The sequence below is a fragment of the Oreochromis niloticus genome, linkage group LG3 (genome assembly GCF_001858045.2).
Source record: "Oreochromis niloticus isolate F11D_XX linkage group LG3, O_niloticus_UMD_NMBU, whole genome shotgun sequence".
Taxonomy (NCBI): domain Eukaryota; kingdom Metazoa; phylum Chordata; class Actinopteri; order Cichliformes; family Cichlidae; genus Oreochromis; species Oreochromis niloticus.
In genome coordinates, this window is record NC_031967.2 from 72,701,576 (window position 1) to 72,711,712 (window position 10,137).

Below are 10,137 nucleotides of genomic sequence, written 5' to 3' on the forward strand. Positions count from 1 at the left end.
ATGTGATAACGTGATATAGCTCTATTTTTCTTTTGCCTGGGTGGCAGCTCCACGCTTCCATAATTTGGTAATCAAAATATGTAACTTAATTAATTATGTTGTGACGTACTTTTGCCTTTTCTTATTATTCTGCCTTCTCAGAAAGGGAAAAAAATACAAATAAAACTGTTTACACTTGTTATATACAATAACTATCAAAACCTATTCACATTTAATTTGGCTTTCACAGAAATCCTACCTGTCCTTCTGGCTACAGAGTACTTACCAAGGTTAGAAACAAAGCACAGTTATGCTTTATTAATGTTCGCTAATTACAATGTTCCACATTTCCTTGCTTTTTAAGTCATTTTTAGGCTTTTTAGAGTTTTTGTTTTTTGTTTTTTTTAGCAGTAATGTTTCTGCCTATTTATTTCAGCCCATGAAATCGAATGCAGATCTTCCTGATGTGAGATTTACATAAATGTAAGTAATTTTGTTTGTCATTGTCATTAGTGTTGTTGCTGTTGTTGTTTTTGTGCAGTTTGCAATCATATAAACCTAGCAAGCATCAGTCAGCACAGTGACTAACCTAAACAGATTCTTGCTTTATTCACATATATTATATGTAATTATATATACCTGCACATTGTACCTAGGGTTGCAGCCACTTGGCCCCACCCGATTGTTGTGACAGCCCTGATTGTACTTATACACTGCATCTGAACAGGAAACAGTCTGCCACATTAATGTATTTTTAAGTGACTTGTTTGTAATACATGAATTTGTTTCTTACAGATGTCAAAGTCTCAACCTCATGCTGCCCTCCCCCATCCTCCTAAAGTAAGTATTTGTTGTTGTAGTTTTTTATGCAGTGTCTGTGTCACATGCTAATCATAATTATTGAAATAACTGTTTTCTAACAGATTTTCCAAAACACTAGTTATGTTTGTTGTCATTCAGACCAATACTACTGCTTAGACATTGCTTAGTGGTCATGCATGTTTGACAAGCTTGTTATGATACCAAAACAGTAGGCCTATCACAATAATCGATACATCGACTTAACACACAATACATGTACATGACCTCAATAATTGTTGATGATGCAATATATCTGCCATTATATTTACAAAAATAAAATATAATAATAACAACACAATAACATTAAATAACATTGTTTTCTATTTGTTATAAAATTTACTATTTATTCAAGTTTTTATGGTATCTAATATTTTGATACCTAATTTCCATGATCTAAATATTTTAAGAATTAGATGTTGGTTTGTCAATTGAAAGTGTGTAGATCTTGCATTATTATGGTGTTATATTATGATTGTACATTCAAAGACATACCTTAGAGGGTCCTGGAGCCATTTTTCGTCCACAGCGTTTTTTAATATTAGGCCATTTTCACTGTGTTGAATAGAATATAGCCAAACTTTCCAAACATTTTTTTTTTTTTAACTTTAGAATTGCAGTCTGAGTTTATTAGATTAGCTTAAAGTGGCTAAACTACAGACCGCCATCCAGATTAGGTCCTAGAGCCAAAAAACGCCCCATTGAAACCCATTATAAATGCTATTTTGCATTGCTCGATCATTACTACTAATTTAAGCGGCATTGTCCGACCTTCGGTGAGACGTTTTATTTGTCCACCAGGTGGCGCCCTTGTTTCATTTTTGAGCATTGAACAAAGTAAGGCCAAAAATTCAGGTTTGGAGCGCCTCTTTCTGCTTTAAAAACTGGGGGGAAAAAAGAGTGGTATTGTGTGTCACTATCGATGACCTTTATATTTTTTAAAATATAAAGGTCTTTATGCCAAAAAAAGAAAAAAAAAGACACAAACACACTTTTTTTTTTCAAATGTATTCAAAAGCTTTAGAAAGTATTTTCTCTCAGACGGCCACACTGCAATACAAACAAATTAAATATAAAAGCATGGACCAAAAGCAAATTAAATTTTATTTTTGCCTTCAAAATGATTTTTTAAATGTAGCAGCAGTTGAATGACCTGAATGACCCGGAAGTAGTCATTGATGGAACGCTAACAAACTGCTTTGTAAATAGACGGCATTGAGCAGAAAATGGAACTTCTTTCATCTCACACTGTCAATCGATCATGTAGAGACACCAATTATCTGCAAATTGTGAGCGAAGGGGAGACCGTTGGGAAGAGCCACAGGATGATTTCGACAAATTTACGGACAATGACGAGGCTCCGGAAGCAGCGTACAGAGCTGGACTCGGCGTGCGTCAAATTGCGCACAGTGAACACTCCGCTCATGCTTTCTGAGGAACGAAAAATGGTGATCTTTTCGTTTTAAAAAGTGAAAAATAAGTATCGCTACATTACCATTGCGTTTGATGGTTACAACAAAAATGTATATTTTTAAATCTGAAGGCGGGAATCTGACGTCACGACGACTTCCTTCCGGTATAGCTTTGTTTACGTCCTCTGGCTAATCCTGGTCCAATCGCTATGCTTTCGTCGTATAAAATCGTCTAGTTTTATAGTAAATGACAGCAGATCACTTCTAAACGTCGGTGATAAGGTTGAACATGTAATCTTGGACACTTTTAAACCCGACCGAGCCTGTCCGCCTGCACCCCCGCGGCCATGGGGCTAATCCGACGCACAGGCTCCGGTGAGTAAACAGCGCTCGGCTTTTTGTTTTGATATATTTCAGTGCGTTGTGCTTGTATTAGTCTGCATGTGACAAAAAAAGAAGAAAGAATCTTTCTTGCTATCGTGCTATGTGACCTGCCGTGCCAAATTAAATGTTGGAAAATGTTTTTCACGGTTTGGGATTATGCGCATCTTCATGAAACAAAGACACTACGTGTTTGTGTCATGAAAAACAAAAATGAGAAATTAGTATCGTTACATTGTTTGAGGGCTACAACAGAATATTATTTGTTTTCATGTGGTATCGGACGTGTTGTGCTGGGGACACCGACACTATCCCACCGCTGCGGCTACCGGGAACTGCAGAAGCGGCCCCTGGGGACTGCAGAAGCGGCGCCCGGGAACTGCAGAAGCGGCCACCCCGGGGCAGCTGGAGTCTCCGAGCAACATAAGTGTTTATGTTCATCCTTGTAAAATAAATGTTTTTCTGGTTCAAAGTGATCTTGTATTGTTATTTAGACATTTTTTTTTATTTTTATTTTAGAACAAAACAAGGTAATAAGCATTTAGTGTAAGAAAAACATGATAAACCTGATATGGCACTATATGACATTTAGTGTGCTTCTGCGAAAAAATAGTAATGTATCAAAATGAATGTCAGTGGTAATCTTTGGACCATCCAAAGGCCTAATTATAATTACAATAAAATATAACTTCAAATGTATTTTATGGAAACTAATTTTTTGGTTTTTTCCGCCTAAAAAAGCCGTGCGCTCATGTGACAAAACCGGGATATAAAGGGTTAAAATCCGCGAAATATAATTAAAACTTTATATGAATATTTCAAGGAGAAGTAGGTCTAAAAGATTGGCTAATTTAAAGTGGAAAAAAATATTAATATATAATACTTTTATAGCACCTTTTATGGCGTGGTCGATTTTTGGCTCTAGGACCTCATAAGGGGTACTTTTTTTACATGAGCTCCTGCAGAAAAACTAACGGCCGATCAAAATGAATGTCAGTGGTAATCTTTGGACCATCCAAAGGCCTAATTATAATTACAATAAATTATAACTTCAAATGTATTTTATGGAAAATATTTAATTTTTTAGGTTTTTTTCGCCTAAAAAAGCCGTGCGCTCATGTGACAAAACCGGGATATAAAGGGTTAAAATCCGCGAAATATAATTAAAACTTTATGTGAATATTTCAAGGAGAAGTAGGTCTAAAAGATTGGCTAATTTAAAGTGGAAAAAAATATTAATATATAATATTTTTATAGCACTTTTTATGGCGTGGTCAATTTTTGGCTCTAGGACCTCATCTTTTTTTAGGACTCTCCAATGACAATGACATAACTTGTCGCAATTGTTTATGGGTCAATATACCGACCAACAAAAAGTTGTTATCGTAACAGGCCTTCAAAACAGACGGTTTTATGATTGATAAATTCAAAAAATAAATACATTTAATTTCTCTGAGATTCTCTAATATTCAGTTACAGTTCACAACGCAGCTACCTGTACATGCAGTATTATACTGTAAATATAAATCTCTGCATTTAGCATCCCACTGGAAGAGTCACAGTTACTGCCTCTTTTTTTTTTTTTTTTTTTTTTTTTTTTTACAAATACCTGTACTATTACTAACACATTTACTGTTTTACTTTTAGCCTGTGGATACAAGTGCAGATTTCCTTAATGTAAGTTGTGCATTTTAATTACATCATGTTATTTTTAATATTATTTATTTATTTATTTTATTTTACATTCAAATATTTCAAGCTTCTTGGTTAAAGAAGCTTGATTGCTAGTAGGTAAAGAATAGTTCACCTATAATTGATATTCCCAATTAATTTCTCACCTCTGATTGAATGCCTTTGTTTGTTTGCCTTTTTTGACTATAACAAAACATTTTTGCAGGATATATATGGTGAATTTATATGCATAGATACAGTCGTAGTGCTTGACACATGCACACAGCAGTAGATGTACTAAAAAGGAAATAATTACAATCATGATGTTGATTGCTGATGTCAGTATATATATTTTAGAGGAATGTTTTGTTTTTCACCCAAAATGAACTATATTGCTTCGGAAGAGATTTATTACCCTACCTGACTCTTATATATTGTTCTGTTTTTTGTTTGTTTTTGTTATTTTCAGGTTCAATGGTGCGTGTTCTTCTAATGGCTGCCTTCCCACTGGAGGTTTTGATCCACAGCAATTTAAAAGGTAAACAGCTTTGAAAGTCACTTCAAATGGTTAGCTAATAGTATTCTAAAAAGCCTACAACTCTGTCACCAGTTTCTTTACCAAAAAGTACCCATAAAAGTAGCTCTCAATAGCATATCATTGTAGTTCAAATGTTTAGTTGTACAAATATCAGATTTTTGGAAATCTAAAACACTCAAATGTTCATGCTTTTTATAGGAGGACAGAGCAAAACGGACATCGACGGTGAAGACTTTCTGTGTATCTAAAATTGCATACAGCACAAGTAACTTACTTTGCAACCATTAAAATAGGTTGTAAAGTAAGTTACCAATACAAATAGGTGATGATCAGTGATGGGAATAACGGTGTTACAAGTAACGGCGTTACTAACGGCGTTACTAACGGCGTTACTTTTTTCAGTAACGAGTAATCTAACTAATTACTCTTCCTATCGTTACAACGCCGTTACAGTTACTAACAAGGAAACGTGGTCCGTTACTATTTTTCAACAAACAGACGGTTGAAGCTGTGTTCAGCTTACCGCATCTTATATCAGTTGCACGGAAGTAGCTGTAAGTAATCTGGACGCTACAGCTTTAAGCAGCTGCGCGCTCCCGCGGACGGCAATCACGATCACTGTGTAGCACAGTGGTTCCCAAACTTTTTTTGCCAGGCCCCCCTTTTTTACAAGAAAAATGTTCGCCCCCCTCCCGCACAAACACATCCTCCAAACACACACCCCCATATTTTGTTTACAAACTCCCTTGCGGTTTATTTCACACCTCAAACATTTAGTAAACAATTAAGCAAATACAAGTAAACGGCAATAAATTACAGGTAGTAATAAAATATACTACTAACTCTTTTACGCTGCGTCCGCACCTACACGGGTATTTTTGAAAACGCAGCTGTTTCTATGCGTTTGGGCTTTTCGTCAACACATAAACGGCGTTGCGATTCACCGAAAACGGAGATTATTTAAAACTCCTTTTTTTTACGTTTATGTGTGGACGAGGATTACAGAGTTCGTCACGCAACGTCAAAGGTGTGTGCCTCTTTTCCCGTCACGCTGTGCGCCACGTTATTCTTTACATGAGATGAATTGCAGAATGGCAGATAGAGACAAAATACTGTTACTGTTAATCTGAGTATCTTCAGGTTTTACAGTTACTGTCCCTGCATTTAGAAAGGCAGAGGCGTCACGGTGTAATTATTTTACGTGTAGTTGTTTTTTTCCCTGTGTAATAATATTCAACATTGCTATCAATACATTTTTCAAAAAATGTCTCTCTGTGCAAAATGGGTTTAAACACATAAACAGCTGAGGGATACTGTTTGTCCGTGATTTGAACCGGGGGGAACAAATTACGGCAGGATCAGCCTGATATTATTTGTATCCCATTGTAACTTTACTGCATAAAGAGCTAACATGTCCAAAATGTCAGGAGTAGTTAGTCATTACAAGAAGTGTTTGTGAACTAAAAATCAAGAATGTGGGATACTGTTTGTCCGTGATTTGGAGAGCCCAGCGCTGCTCCCGACGCAGGGAAACTAATTTTCCAGGGGAGACCTACCTCGGCACTTGTGCAGGTGAAGCCAAAGGGAAGATATGCTTCACCATATTTTCCTGTCTTTGGCATGGAAGGAAGTTGGTTTGGAAACATATTTGGCGATGCTTCATTTCCTGCTTTGCGTTTATGTGGGAGCCCCGTCAAAAACCTGTCCACAGTGTCCAAGCGCTCTTTTTTTTTCTTTTCTTTTCATACCGCGCCCCCCCTAGGGGGCGGGCCCCACACTTTGGGAACCTCTGGTCTAGCACAACACCTGGAGCTAAGGGGGCAAAACAATCGAGTGCTGCTGTTTGACTGAGGAAGAATAAAGTAGTCGTGGTAAGTCAATCACGTGACCACTTAAAGACGAAGCAACAAGGTGCCAGTTTTTAAATTGTGTTGATGGGATGATAAACAAGATATACGTGGCGTTTTTTCCTCAATAGTTTTGTCGCGTTAGCGCTAGCAAGCACTCTCTGCTTATGAGCAAAAAAACAAAACAAAACAGGGGAAGTTTTAGGAGTGACGGCGAGAGAGAGAGCAGGAAAAGAGAGAGCGAGTTTTGAGATGTGAGATTTGTGACGTTTAGCGTGTTTGGAGTGTGTAGTTAATGTGTCGTCTTGTGTAGTTAGTGTGTAGTGTTGTGGATAGTTTTGTGTTGTGTGTTAGAACAATGAGGCGACTGCTGTCTCCAGGTAGAAACAGCAGTGATACACCTGCTGCTGTCAGACCTGCAGGTATCAGGCTGTGATGTTCTCCTTTATAGTGGACAGAAATTATTTTTTGGAGTGGCACAAATAATTTGTGTGGCATCTTATTGAAGAACAGCTGATTGTTCTGTAAATAGTTTGAAATGGTTATTTAAAAAATCAAGGTAAATGGATGCAAATAAATTTGTTGTTTGCAAAACTTGTGCATAGGATTTTAAAATTGACAATATTTGCATTTGAAGTTATGAAATATGATTCATTAAACATGTTTATGGTTGTTACAATAAAAATATAACTTTTTCTACTGTGATTTTATGGTTTTTGTCTGATTTTAGATAAATTCTGGTTATACAGTATGACAAAATGAGAACATAACTGTAAATTCAAGCATGCGAGGTTGTGGTAAAAAGAATGATACCAAACAAGGCAAAGCAAATAGTTTTTAAAGGTGAAATGTGGAGAGAAAATCAAGAGTAGTAAAAAAATGGCCAATTATACCCTGGACCCCAGAGGGTTAAACGTTCTTTGTTTTTTGTTTTTTAAAGTAACGCAATAGTTACTTTTCCAAGTAATTAATTACTTTTAGAATATTGTAACTCAGTTACTAACTCAGTTACTTTTTTGAAGAAGTAACTAGTAACTATAATTGAATTACTTTTTCAAAGTAACTTGCCCAACACTGGTGATGATGCACTGTAGTGGTTGGTCTCAGACAAAGAAGGCCAACAGATTTATGAATGCTGGAGGGTAAGGAGAGACGACCAAAAGGGGTGTTAGCATTACTATAATGTGAACTGGATAGACTTTCCATCTAGGAAAAAAAAGGGGTAAAATTATGCGTAAAATATATCTGTATTAATATCTGTATCTATATAAACAGAAATATCTGTTTGCTAAATGAAGCCAGCTAACATAAATCATATTTTTATTTTAACTCTGATAAAAGTAATAGAACTGTGACTTTTGTTTGTTACAGTGGCAGTAAGGAAGAGGTTTCCCAATGTGTCCAGAAGGGCTTTGAGGATTGCAGTGAAAGCTGGGGGAACTGAGACTGCTGGAAAAGGAAAAGAAATTACATTTAAAGTATGTTGACTTATGTTTATACAATCACACACACATATACACATAGACACACACATATATATACACACACATATATGTATATATGTGTGTGTGTTTCTTTTAGAATGTTTAAGTATGTAATGAGAATAAAATTATAAAATGAATATTCCTTGCTTGATTGATATGCTATATGTATGTTTTAAACATCAAATAAAGATTTTTTTCAGCTGTTACATGTGAATGTGTTTTCTTAGAAATATATGAAGGGTTAAATTTATATATTTTTGAATGATTTTAAATAAGTTTAAATTGTATTTTGAAATATATTTTATAAATATATTTCAAAATATAAAAAAACAGCCAAAAAATATATGTGTTAAAACACATTTCAAAATATATTATAAATATATATTTTTAAATATATTTTAAAATATACAAAAAATGGCCAAAAAAATATATGTGCTAAAATACATTTTAAAATATATTTATATATTTAAAGGATGGAAAAAGTATATTCTAAATGCAAGACCTTTTTCAGGAGGACTTCTTTTTTGTAGCAGAATGAGTGTCTTAGCTAGATAAGAATGTTGGTTACTTTCTTAACACAGTAGTTTTGGATGTGAAGTTTTGCTTTCTTGCACAAATAACATTAAACATTTTATTAAAAATTAGACTGTTTTCTAGTTTCAGAGAGGGTCTAGCAACACTGGATTTTCTAAACGCCCTGGAACAGCATCCTTCACTCTTCTTCTCATTCATGTGCTACGCTGAGACCAGGGTGACAGCTGATCATCTGGAGAACATCTTTCATGTGCAATTTGATCCACCTGGCAGCTCTAGGTGTCAAGACGAGACAAGTGCGCCCCAGGGTGGCTGTGGCTACAATGCAGCTTGCCATCACCAGTGTGTGAATGTGTGTGTGAATGGGTGGATGACTGGATATGTAAAGCGCCTTGGGGTCCTTAGGACTAGTAAAGCGCTATATAAATACAGGCCATTTACAATTTTTATATTAGGGGACCAGAGGACACCCCCAGAGCTCTTTTCCTCCTGCTGCTGCTTCCTGTCCATCTCTGTGTTGCTCTGCTGTCTGTGCTTAAGGCTGTACACCCTGAGGTTTTCGCTTTGCTTGCTTTTCTGCTTTGTAATTCTCTTGCTAAATGTATGTTTGTATTTTTCCTGCTGTTCATATGATTCAGGGTATTAAACTATGTTCCAAGAATTCTACTCTTTTACAGAGCATCTTTTTGAGTGTCTTGATTTTAATTGGATCTAAAAGGATTGGATCTCCACATCGTTGGTGGGAGAAGGTTATCAGGATGGCTTCAAAATTTGCAACCACAGCGCATTACATCATTTCTTTTAACTGTCAGATTATACTTTTGTCGCAGTGTCTGACACATGGATCTGTAACCCAGAAGCTGACCTGAGCCTCTCAATTCTTGTGTAACAGTGGAAATGACAATGTCAGTGGGAGTAAAGTCAGTCCTTCTAGTCATCCCAGCATCTTTTAGCCTCCTCTTTAATGTTCTCAGACTCATACAAATATTATGCTTGTTTTCAAGAAAAATCCAGGATCACTTCATATGTATGGCCCTCGAGAAATACTTATTGATGATGTCTGTAACTGAGACTGGGCCTAAGGTTGGAGAGAAAATGTGAAAAGATAATTACGACCGCAGGAATCCACAAATGCACTTAATAAGTGTTTTTTAAAAAATACCACATCTGAAACAACTCTCAATAAACATGACTCAAGTATTTAATCTTCTTGATGTGTGCTTGAATAAAGGCCAGAGAAAGCTTAAAGAACATGGACCAGGATTCAGGACTTATCACTCTCATTAAGACCTCTATGCTGACAACTCAAAATGAGCAAAATTAGAGAAGTTAGAGGAATTTCATCACTGTGTACATATGCCCTATTGCTATAGACAAGTCATAAACATTTTTTTAAAAATATGCAGTAGAACCGATGGTAGGCTTAAACCAGA

General features: G+C 35.9%; 1 long non-coding RNA gene across 3 annotated transcripts; it reads left to right on the forward strand.

The window, feature by feature from the left end:
- Window positions 1-226: 226 nt before the first annotated feature.
- Window positions 227-5,174, forward strand: LOC109199023 (uncharacterized). 3 transcript variants are annotated; one of them, XR_002059526.2, is made up of 6 exons: window positions 227-269; window positions 416-462; window positions 775-819; window positions 4,278-4,307; window positions 4,771-4,839; window positions 5,038-5,174. It is a non-coding gene; the product is annotated as an uncharacterized LOC109199023 (long non-coding RNA). The 3 variants fall into 3 exon arrangements; XR_002059527.2 differs by lacking the exon at window positions 4,278-4,307; XR_003219537.1 differs by lacking the exons at window positions 4,278-4,307; window positions 4,771-4,839; window positions 5,038-5,174 and having other exon boundaries at window positions 775-1,025.
- The last annotated feature ends 4,963 nt before the right edge of the window (window positions 5,175-10,137 follow it).